The 11,529-nt window shown below is 43.0% G+C and overlaps 1 protein-coding gene across 4 annotated transcripts in view; it reads right to left on the reverse strand.

Annotated features, from left to right (window-relative positions):
- ssh2a (slingshot protein phosphatase 2a) overlaps positions 1-11,529 on the reverse strand; it is a 166,514-nt gene that overhangs the window by 75,403 nt on the left and 79,582 nt on the right. The window contains exon 1 of one of the 4 annotated variants that reach the window (XM_070857106.1): positions 52-71. The exons of the other annotated variants lie outside the window; for them this stretch is intronic. The gene's annotated coding sequence lies outside the window, so the exon portion shown is untranslated. Of the gene's footprint in view, positions 1-51; positions 72-11,529 lie in introns of those variants that run through there. 4 annotated transcript variants of the gene reach the window in all.

Here is an 11,529-nt window from a genome sequence, read left to right on the forward strand (position 1 = left end):
GGCACGGGTGCAAATGCCTGATCTTGGATTGTAGATCATTCCTGACCATACCCGTCACATCAGCAGTTCACGCCACGTCGGCTGCAACACCATCGTCAAACGTAGAGCCAAAGGCTCAGTCTGCAGCACATCATCGCAGCTGAGAAGCCCTGCAGCCGGTGGGGTGTGGGGTTACATGTGTGTGTGTCAGATTTGGTGTTTACCAGTGTGTCTATTGATATACCTCCAGGTACTGAACGACATTTACGGAACAGGGTTCAGAACTGCAACATTGCTATTACAGATTTTGAGAGAAATAATCTATCCTTCACTACCAAGAAATTCTATGCCTAATATCTGTCCCAAGCTAATACAGGGTATAGCTGAAGCCAGTCAACTAGGACATTGCAGTGGGCACAAAAGCTTCACATCAGATGATCAGAAGCAAACTACACCACTCCTTTAAAAACTGGTTATTTTAGTAACTTGCACATGGGAACACATTCTATAAAAAGCAGTGTCCCCATTTATCATGTCCTATTTAACTAGTGCCAACTGTATAGGCCATTTACATGCAAGCAGGGTGACTGAATTTCACACCTCACACCATTCAGCACAGAAGGGGATTCAGGTCAGCCTGCTAGCATCTACCATGTCCACCAAGGCCAGACTGACTATATATAGTTAAGCTATGCCCAGCATTTTATAGTTTGTAGAGCTAGGTTCTCCACTTTCCTCAACTGGTCACCATACTAGAAACAGCTTCAAGCCTGCAGGGCAACTTGTACCAGGAACAATAATAATGAAAGGAGACTGACATTTTTCTGATACAATCATAGTTCACTCCAATTTGTTAAATCAACTTTTCTACCATTTTCCAGGAATCTGATATGACAGTTTTACTGGATATACCACTCCCAGTTCAGAAACAGGCAAACCTTCAAAGCACTGACTGAAATAAGGTTGGTCCCGCAGTCCTGCTTCTGCCCTAAAAACAGGAGTGCATGATCTACACTTTTATGGTATTTATAGGCATGTCCCCTCTAATTCCACTCTACAAAAAAAAATTCTGAAAATTCGGGATATATACTTCCTGAACTCACATTTATACTGGGGTATGGGTGCAACCAGCACGCAGAAGCACTAGTGACTATTCACGTGTGGGTCCAGACTCGAGTGCTGGCAGGCTGTTCCACTTTTGGGATAGGTGGTGCAACACCCAAGTCAGATATCGTCCTCTAAAACGCACACCTACCAACAGAGGTCACTCGATCATTATCAGGAGCAAAACACATGGCTGATTACCACCCCCCCCGCCCCTACCCTCGAGTCTCTGGTTTTCTTTGGTATTAAAATACAACTGAGTGGAATGTCATTTTAAAAATCTCTCTCCTCATATTATAGTGGAAGCAATGTGTCTATAATTAGCAGGCATAATGCAGAGTCAGTACATGTGCACAGTCATCATAGGCATAAAGACAACACAAAATTTAAAGTCACACCGTAAAACAAGCTGAAAGCTGTGCAGATATATTATTCATATTTACTTGAATATTTATCGATCCCACATGGCATTGCTCATGAGTAGAAAAAAATGGAGTCGGAGTTAGAGTACTTTGCCATATATATCCCTGCGTTTTACCTGAAAGACGTGCTATAATTGCTTTTGCTCGTGACATTATTTGGTCAAATCTGGCACCTTTATTTGGAGGTCAGTACTGAATACTGGCTTCCAACTTTGTGCCAGATTTGGGAAGGCTGGTAAGCACACAACTGGTGAAAAAAGGTCACTTTGAAGATGCTTTATGATGTTAAACATGGCAACATAATATTTCCAATGGTCGATTGTTCAACTTTCCATCGACCGCACTGGCAACATTCACAGCCAACCCATCAACGAACTCAAAAGTGACTTTTTTTAAATGTGTATATCTTGAAAATCTTCCCATTACCAAAGTAACAAACTTTTAAATCTCACAGGCATGCCTACTGAAATAACTTTAAAAAGTACATCCATAAGGTAAAACTGTTGCCATTAATTAACGAATAAAATCAGAAAATGAAATATGTAGTCAAACACCCACCAGAAAATACTGAATGCAGTCAACTTTCTCGGTACAATAGGAACAAAGTTCATTTATAGACTAAATACTTTTCGTCTGGGTTACTTTTCAGACCTTGTGGTACTTAAACCGAGTGGACTTTCCTGCTGTGGCAAAAGCAAGCACAGAAGCTATGCTCAGACTCGACACCTCAACTCCCCACTTTATGGCCCCAAGTTTCCACATGATTTGCTCCTGATTTTTAGGAGCAACTGGTATAGAACGGAGTATCTTAGAAATCGGAATGCTCCACATTTAGTTTGCTCCAGTTCTAGTCAGTTAGAACAGTTTCACTTTGGAACAGAATTTATTTTTCAAAGGGGGCGTGTCCGGCCACTTACGCCTGATTTCAAAGTTTCGTGAATGAAAACTTACTCCAAACTAACTTAGAATGGAGTAAGTGAAGATTTTTGTACGCTCGAAAAAAACCTTGTCTACACTTTAGAAAGTCAGGCGTAGGTTACAAATTAGGCGTAGGGAACGAGGTGGGGGGGGGAAGGGAAGTCATTAAATTCTACAATCAATCCTTAGTTATACTTATACAAATATTATACAAATAAATCCAACCTGAATAAAAATTTATAAGCAAAGGAAAGATTAAATAAACCATGTTCCTACCTGTGTGAAAGTGCTTCAGGCAGGCCTTTCATGTTGGAGACAGGCAGCGGTGTGGCGTCAGTGTCTCGACGGCAGCAGCAGCAAGCTTCGAGCTGAGCTGCAGTGCTTGAGGCAGGCCTTCATTCTCTTCGTGGCTGGCCACGAAGCAGCAGCACCGGACGGACCCGAGGCCATTCGGCCATGAGATATCAGCGGCGTCAGTGGCTGGCCGGCAGCCGAAGAATCAGCAGCGGACCGACATGAGGCCATTTGGCCATAGGATATCAGCAGCGTCAGTGGCTGGCCGGCAGCCGAAGAATCAACACCTGACACACGCAGCTTTATGGTGCTTGAGGCCATTCGGCCACACTTTCGGGGCGGCGTCAGTGGCTCGACGGCAGCCGAAGATACAGCAGCAGCCTTCGAGCTGTGAGGGGGACTGAGGCCATTTGGACAGGGAGAGGCAGCCACATCGACAGTTTTATATTTAAATTTGCAGAATGGGTGCTGCATTGTCAACACCACGTATTCTGCAATGGTTTGCCATCTTTGTTCTTGGTGGACGTTGATCCATTGCAATGTTGAATTGGCACTCTTATTTCTCCAAACACACAGTCCTTAATTTGCATGTACCAATGCAGCACCAGTTCTGCAAGTTTAGCAGTGAAAAGCTGAATTCACTGATTTCAGCAGGTGATTTATTCAGCAGTGCTGCTAAAAGCACTCCCTCACACAGAAATATCCAAAAAAATTAAATTACAAGCCTTTGCAGGGGTCCAAGAAACAAATCTTCACTTTTTCTGTAGTATTTTTAAAAATGGCCGAGTGCCAATGTTTGTGAGAGACTGCGCGTGCTCGCATTCTCCAACGCGCACGCGCAGGGTTGCCAGTACCACGAAGGCTAATTTAAATTGTACCCGCCCCCTGCTACTTAGAAAATCGGCGCGAGTGTTAGGCTCTGCCCCCTGCTGCGAAGAGCGCGCCGCGCCAAGCAGACATTGAGCTCCAAGGAGCTCGAGAATATCGGACTTTTTTTTAGGCGCAGTTTTCGGCGCGAAAAACAGGCGCCCAGCTCGGAAGTGCGCCGTTTTCGTCGCGGCACGAAACTTGGGGCCTTTGACTGTCAAATTGCAGAAGTGAATTTGCAGACTACTCTCAAAATAAACCAAATAGAAACTAATGGTAATCAAGATGGATCTGAATGAGGCATTGGTAACTTTGTTTTTTGTTTCACTTATGCTACCTCCACTCCCAGTAAAAATACTAAATGGGACACATGATAGGTACATAGTGCTCAAAATTGGCCAGGAGTTACTGGGTTTTTTTGGGAACAATTTAACTTTTCTGCAGTATCTTAAAAATCCCCATTTTGCACATTCAATTTACGCCAGTATAAGTGAGTTAGTTAGGATTTTTTTTAAAGTTTAGTTTAGTTTTTTTCTCAAAAGGGGGCGTTACCAGCCACCTACACCCGTTTTGGCCATTTAGGCCACTTTGGACAGCCAATAGTTACTCCAAACTAACTTTAGGCTAGTGTATGTGGCCACTTGTGGCTGCACAGAAAACCCTTGGAGAGTTAAGAAGTCAGCGCAGGTACATGAGAGGCCAGCAGAACTTAATGACTTGACTAAAGAATGTGAATAGGATCAAACTACACAGGACATCAGGACATCATATGACAAACTTCGCAAAGTTAATTTACTATACAACAGAAGCTTTCATGGAAGCTTAAACTACAAAAATAAAAGTAGAGACAAAACATATTTACATAATTTTTTCAAAATATCCAAATAAAAAAATATAAGTAGCCCCTGCTCATAATTCTTATGTTCTGATATTCTCCTAGCCACCTAAGCTCACCCACCATCAGCCCGCCCCTTACAAACAACCCTACCTCCCGGGGTCGGGGATCAGACCCTCCAGGATCAGAACAGCACCTCGGGTCAGAGGTCGGACACATCTGGGGATCAGATCTTCCCTAGAGGTCGGGGATCGGACCGCCCACGCCATCGGAATCCGTGATCGAACCTACCCTGCGGTTCGGAATCCCCCCCTTGGGGTTCAAAACGCCCCCCACCAGATTGGGCCCCGCACCAACCTGCTTGTTGTGGCCTTCTAGCCCGGGAAGGTAGCGAGCCGGCCGGTGCGTGAGGCCACTCAGTCTGGGATAGGGGCGGGACGCATCGGGTCCCATGCTGCAGCACGCACACAGAGGCTGGGGGCAGGAGCTACTGCGCATGCGTGCGCACACCTACGCGCATGTGGAGAGCTGCCGGCATTGTTTCTGGTGCAGGACCCTAGCTCCGCCCCCCAAATCGACTGGCCGCGCCGCGCCGCGCCAAGCCCCGGGAGAGGCAACACAGCGGCCATAATCGGGGGACATTTTATCGATGCCCTTTTCAGCCCACAAAGTCGGCGCAAAAGGAGTGGGCCAAATTTTGAGCCCATAATGTGCACCACCTGAGTTTATCATAAACAAAGTTAAACCATTTTCAGCAATTAATTGAATCATATGGAATTTCATATTTATAATCCCCCAAATATACTGAAACTGATAACTGAAAGGTTGTGGCAACATTCGATATCCAAAAATCACTGAATATTGAACAAAGCCTTCAATCTCACTGAAGTACAGCACTTTAACTCATTTTTAAACATTTAACGAAGCAATTCTAATGTTATACAATTCAGTCGACACTTTACTGAGATTTTCTGAAGCATAACACTCACTTCTGTTTTATTAAAATCCTTAATTAGATCTCCAAGTACAGCAGTATACATTGTCACTATCTGCACTGCTGAAATGAACAAATGTATCCAAAGCAGTAGATTTACTGCAAGTGGGAGCATTTCGCTTATTCCTAACATTTAACACAGCTATAGCACAGTATTTAACCAAGAGTCATATTTTCCATTTACAGAACAAAAATAAAATATTTTCCAGTGCTCCAATGAATGGATGTTACCAAAAAAATAATTTTAGAAAGTTAATTAACAAGGTCCACTCCCTCACCATGACTAATGGGTAATGACTGACTGGTGTGGCATAAAGCTATACGGGCATGGAAGATCCTAGGTTCAAACCCCTGCTGTGTGCAGAGTTCGGTAATCTCAGACAAAAGCACCAGTGAAAGAATTAGAATGGTCAGCTTGGACTGGTTGGGGAGGGAGGCGGCTGAAGGTACATGACCAGGTTTCCTGCCTTTACCGCACATCTAACCCAGACAACCCGTAACCCGAGACACTGGATGGGAGAGGGGAAAGCATTCCCCAGCACTAAAATGCTCACCATTAAATTAGCATAAAAACAAATTGAAAAGGGAAGTACCTGAATGCAAGTGTGTGGAGAGTTGAAAACTAGGCCCTGCAAAACAAAGGCCGGTTTTGATAATTTTGGTGCCAGAGTTCAAAACACCTTAAATTATTTTTCTCCACTCATTTGAATGACTCAATAATTTGATTGCAGGACACAGCTACGGTTTTTGAAATAGCCAAGTTGTTCCAATTTTATGAATACACACTCTAAAAACACTAATACATGTAAAAATAATTATTGATATAATTTGTGTAATGAACTTCCATTCCCTCCTTGCATAAATATAAAATTCCTGCTTTTTTGTGTTCCCCATCTACATTTATGCTTTACAACAGTGCTTAAAATGAAAGTGACCCATCAACATAAAAGGATATGCCCTTATAACTCGACATGTCCACATTTTGGCCAGAATAGGTTTATGTTTATATAGCAAACGGCTGTGATGCAAGTCATATCCATCCTTTACCAGCATGGAGAGCTGCACTCCTTACTACAAATGGACTGTGGTCTAAAATAGATGTTCAAATTAGATACAGGCTACTAAAATGTAATGTTAACAGCACATTTTTTAAAACATTTAAAAACTGTAACCAATACAAGCACTTCTACAAAACGTTGTGTTTTTAATGTACAGTAATTCTTAATGTTTTATGCAACTGGGTCAACAAACTGCATAATATGGGTCACAAGTTTCACCTGTTGTATGTTTCATTGAAAGTAAAACAGTCACGTCATATCTGATTCAGGTGCTCTACACAAGGCTGTGGGAAAGTGCTAAAAACAGCTGTGGAGTCCTGCCCAAGGAAAATCAGACTCTGCTCCACTCAGACAAAATATGTATTTGGTTTAATGTAACAAGTGAGCAGAGGGAGGAAAAGAACCATGTTGTTTAGCAATACTATGAAGCATTCCATTTTGAATTGGAAAAAACACAGCTGGAAAAAATATTTCTGATTAAGCCATTGGCAACAAACGGCTTTACTATCACATAGCTGAAGAGGTGCGTGATCGGAATTTGAATTTATACAAGTGGAGCAGCCGCACAGCTCGTGAGCAACAATGCCTCAAGTGAACGGTGGTAAACCGCAAGTAAAAATGAAAACATCACAGTATAAAAAGACTTACATTTATATAGTGCCTTTCACGATCACTGGACATCTCAAAGCAATTTACAGCCAATGAAGTACTTTGAGTGTAGTTACTGTTGTAATGTGGGAAACGCGGCAGCCAATTTGCGCACAGCAAGCTCCCACAAACAGCAATGTGATAATGACCAGATAATGTTTTTGTTACGTTGATTGAGGGGTAAATATTGTCCAGGACACCAGGAATAACTCCCCTGCTCTTCTTAGAAATAGTGCCATGGGATCTTTTACGTCCTCCTGGGAGAGCAGACGGGGCCTCGGTTTAACGTCTCATCCGAAAGATGGCACCTCTGACAGTGCAGCACTCCCTCAGCACTGCAGCACTCCCTCAGCACTGCACTGGAGTGTCAGCCTAGATTTATGTGCTAAAGTCCCTGGAGTGGGACTTGAACCCACAACCTTCTGACTCAAAGGAGTGTGCGCTACCAACTGAACCACAGCTGACACTGTATAAACAGAACAGGCTCCACAGCAGTAGGCAAAGCACTGTAATGATACATTATGGATATTACCAAAGAGAGAGAGAGAAAAAATTAGTCTGTGGAAAGAGGGGCAAGTCATGTGATGATGCCAGTTTTATTATGGCGGAAACGTTGCAGCTCAGAACATGCTGTTCAGGAACAATTTATACAATATTTTAGTGGCATTAAAATTAAATGTACAATGGGTCATGGATGGCTCAAAAATCTACTTGTCAATTAACAGCTAAGGTGCTTCACATTAAAGCTATTTTAGAACCAGGATCAGCAAACATATGTCTAAAATCACATGTACAAAATATTAAACATGCATTACCACAGCAAAATATTATGGACAAGGAGGAAATCAAGTAATTTATTTTGGGACTGTATACAAGTAGAAGCAGTTCTGTAATTGTCTTAACTGCTTCCGCTGTGGAATCCACCAGGACACCTGCCTCATTTATACTGTGGGACAGATTCCATGAAGATCAAAAAGTTGCACATACATGAAAGTCATTTATTTGAGATTTCATTTCTGGCTATCTTCTCTTTTCTGATAACTGTCTGGCAATTGGAAAACCACCTCTATCCTGTTCGGATAGGCTGCCTACATCTGAACAACAAATGGTGACTGAACAATCATATGCACTGCTGCATTGCTGTTCATGCCACCCGCAAAGAAACCAGATAAAACCATCCCCCAGAGGAAGTTGTGCCTCCTTAATTATTTTATCACTGCAGAAGCTTCAGTCTAATGTATCAAACATGTAACTCCATGAAACATTTATCTTTGGTAATGAAAGCTGCTGATTTCTTCTGCACCTCTGGCACTGTGGCATCCCCACTCTAAGGTAAATGAGAGTAAGGTAAATGAGAGCGCGAGCGCGGCGCGCGCGACAGAGACAGAGCGCGAGTCAGAGCAAGAGTGCAAGAGGGAAGAGCGGGAGCGCGAGCACGCGGGAGAGAGAGTGGGAGACCAAGAGATTGGGGGTAGAGCGAGAGCGCGGCGGGCAGGAGAGAGGGAGAGTGGGGAGGGAGAGAGGGGAGAGCGCGAGAGAGCGGCGGGCGGGGGAGAGAGGGGGGGAGAGCGCGCGGCGGGCAGCGTGGGCGAAAGAGAAAAAGAGAAACAAAGAAGATCTTTTCTGGCCATCGGAGTAGCTCAAACTATACCTACAAGCTGACAAAGTTTTGCACTTGTTGACATGTATGGACTTTCATCGGTCTCTTGTCCAAAAAATAAATTCACAGTCTGCAACCTGGAAACTTGCGTTTGCGTGATTGGAACAATACAAAAAACAATGTTGTGAAATTTGCCCCAGAGTAAACAGGATGGATTTCACAGCACAGATATTTAGAAGTACAGGTTGGAGCTCTCTGGTCTAGCATCCTCGGGACCTGACCGCTGCCAGAACAGAGAATTTTCCAAACCACGGGAGGTCACATTGAGCCTAGACATGCTGTAGACAGTGCCCGGGCTCCTGAACGTCTCCGCCACGCTCTGGCTCAGGCTGCGAAACTCTGGCCTCGCTCTCTCTCTCTGCAGCAATGAACACAGAGAGCCAGTAAGTGGGGGAAACCGGGACACTACCCATGCAAAGCGGCAATTGTGCAGTGATCACAGAGCCAGGAAGCGCAGGAAACCAATGCCGATACACGAATGTTTCCGGAGCAGAGGGGTCCGGCCTGTAGTTCTTTAATATAACAGCATGAAAATAATTAGCTGGAGGAGTTAATGCAATAGTAAAAAGGTGTGTGAGGCAGCTAAATTATTATGGATTACTAATAAAAATTTTAATTCAGCTGCTTCACACTGGTGGGCTCAATTAATGCTAGTTTGGCCGAGTTGGAAGCATTCCTGCCTCTGAGTCAGACACAATGTGGATTCAATCCCCATTATGAACATGATCTAGGGAGAACCACAGCGCAATACTGAGGGAGCAATGAAATGTTGCCTTTCAGATGAGACATTAAACCAAGCCCTCATGTCCCTACTCAGGTAAAATACCCCATGAAGAAGAGTAGGGAGTTATCCTGAGTTCATCGGCAACATCTTCCCTCAATCACCACCACCATCAAAAACACATCCTCCGATCATTCCTTCACATGCTGTTCCTGTGCGACCTTGCTCTAGATAAATTGGCTTCCACATTCCCAAAATAACATCAATGGCTACAACCAATAGATTATCTTTAAAGCACAAAATTATTTGGGACTTCATGAAGATGTAATCAGTGTTATATAAAACGGGTTCTTTGTTCATCACTCAGCCCCAAGGGTGCTTCAACTGGTAACTTTGTTAAATTCAGTGCACCGACACTGGCTGGCTCAACACTTCCTCCTAGCCAGTTCCCCAATTAAGTCATCAGCATGAACTGTGCAATCATAAATACTCCCACAAAAAAGCAAAAATACAGATATAATCTGTATAATCAGAAAGGGTTAATAAACCTATTTTATTAAACTAGTTCTAATGGTTAAGAACAGACTACAATAACCTTGCAGTCTATATTAATTACGCATGCAACTTTTAAATTAGCTTTTCCCCCCTCCCAATCCTAATCTATTGCATTAAAAGGATAATTATCACAAAGCACACATGGTCGTGTTTGAAATGAAACACTCACGCTCAAACGGCAAACTGGTGTCCCTGTGAAGTAGTTAAAGTCTGTGCAGAATTTTCCCACTTTTGTGAGTAACACAGTGAGGGACCTGTCAAAATATATTCCACCACAATAATTATGCTTCAACAGCTGGTCACGCAGACAGACAAGTTTTAGCTTCAAGTGCCGTGAAAATTCCCAAAGTTCACTTTCATCGGATTGTTTATATGCCAATATGTCGGTGAAAATCAATACAAAACTTTTGCTTGCTAAATCAGGCAAATGTCTTCATTAGAAGCACCCTTACAAGAGGAACAATGAAAAAGTAAATACTAGTTGCTATACAATACTGAACTTTCCTCCACCTAATCAATTTGGAGGGAGGAGGGCAGTTTCAATCTCAGTCTTGAGGAAAAATAACTAAAGATCAAAATCAAGTTCAACAATGTGACAAGTTTTTGATGTTTATCTGCCACCCTTCTCAGAAGCCCAGTTACTTCAATACATGAGGTTAATGAGATTCTGAGCCATTTTCAATGTAATTAAAATCCTTAAACTCATAACCTGCATCAGCAATTTTCTCCCAAGTACATGCCCTTCTCAAATCACCAGATACAGAACTACAACTTCCTCTTGCATGCCAACTAGCTCCTGACTCTCATTAGTATTAGCAGAGCCCAGTAGCAGACCAGCCTCATAGTGCCAAAGAAGAAAGTGATGGCTTCATAACCTCAAAAAAGTGAAGGGGAAAAAAAGTAGTTAGATAGAGCTTACTGTTTCAAGGTTTCACACAGACTAGGGCCAGTAACTTGAAACTAAAATTTAAAAACTTGAGGGATTACAGGCATACCAATTAAGTTTTGCATAAATGTAAAGTAATCTTCTTTTCTTCTGTTGATGCATGCATACAAGAAGTGTAAAGACTATCAAGCGTACTAAAGACCAGATGTGCAAGATTGCCTCTGGTGCAGTGTAAGACATTAGCTAAAGCCATGTTTATATTGTACCAAGATCCAGACTTGTGCGCTAGCTCACAAACTGTTTTTTTAAAACTTAGTATTCCAGACCCAGACCTTCATGAATCACAGTAAGTTTAATCCTGGTGGTAGCTGGGCATGCAAGATTTGCAATCAGATGCCAGTGCCACCAACGCAGGCCCAAGTATACGACAAAGGCAGCTTAAATGATGCAAACGGAGACTACCAATGGGCACTGAAACAGAAGCGAGAAAGAACAGGCAAGAAAGAAAAGCAAACAATGAAAAAAAAATTGCCTTTCACAACCCCAGGCCATTCCTAAAGCACTTTACAGCCAGTGAAGTCCTTTTAG

The sequence above is a fragment of the Pristiophorus japonicus genome, chromosome 16, assembly GCF_044704955.1.
Source record: "Pristiophorus japonicus isolate sPriJap1 chromosome 16, sPriJap1.hap1, whole genome shotgun sequence".
Classification (NCBI taxonomy): domain Eukaryota; kingdom Metazoa; phylum Chordata; class Chondrichthyes; family Pristiophoridae; genus Pristiophorus; species Pristiophorus japonicus.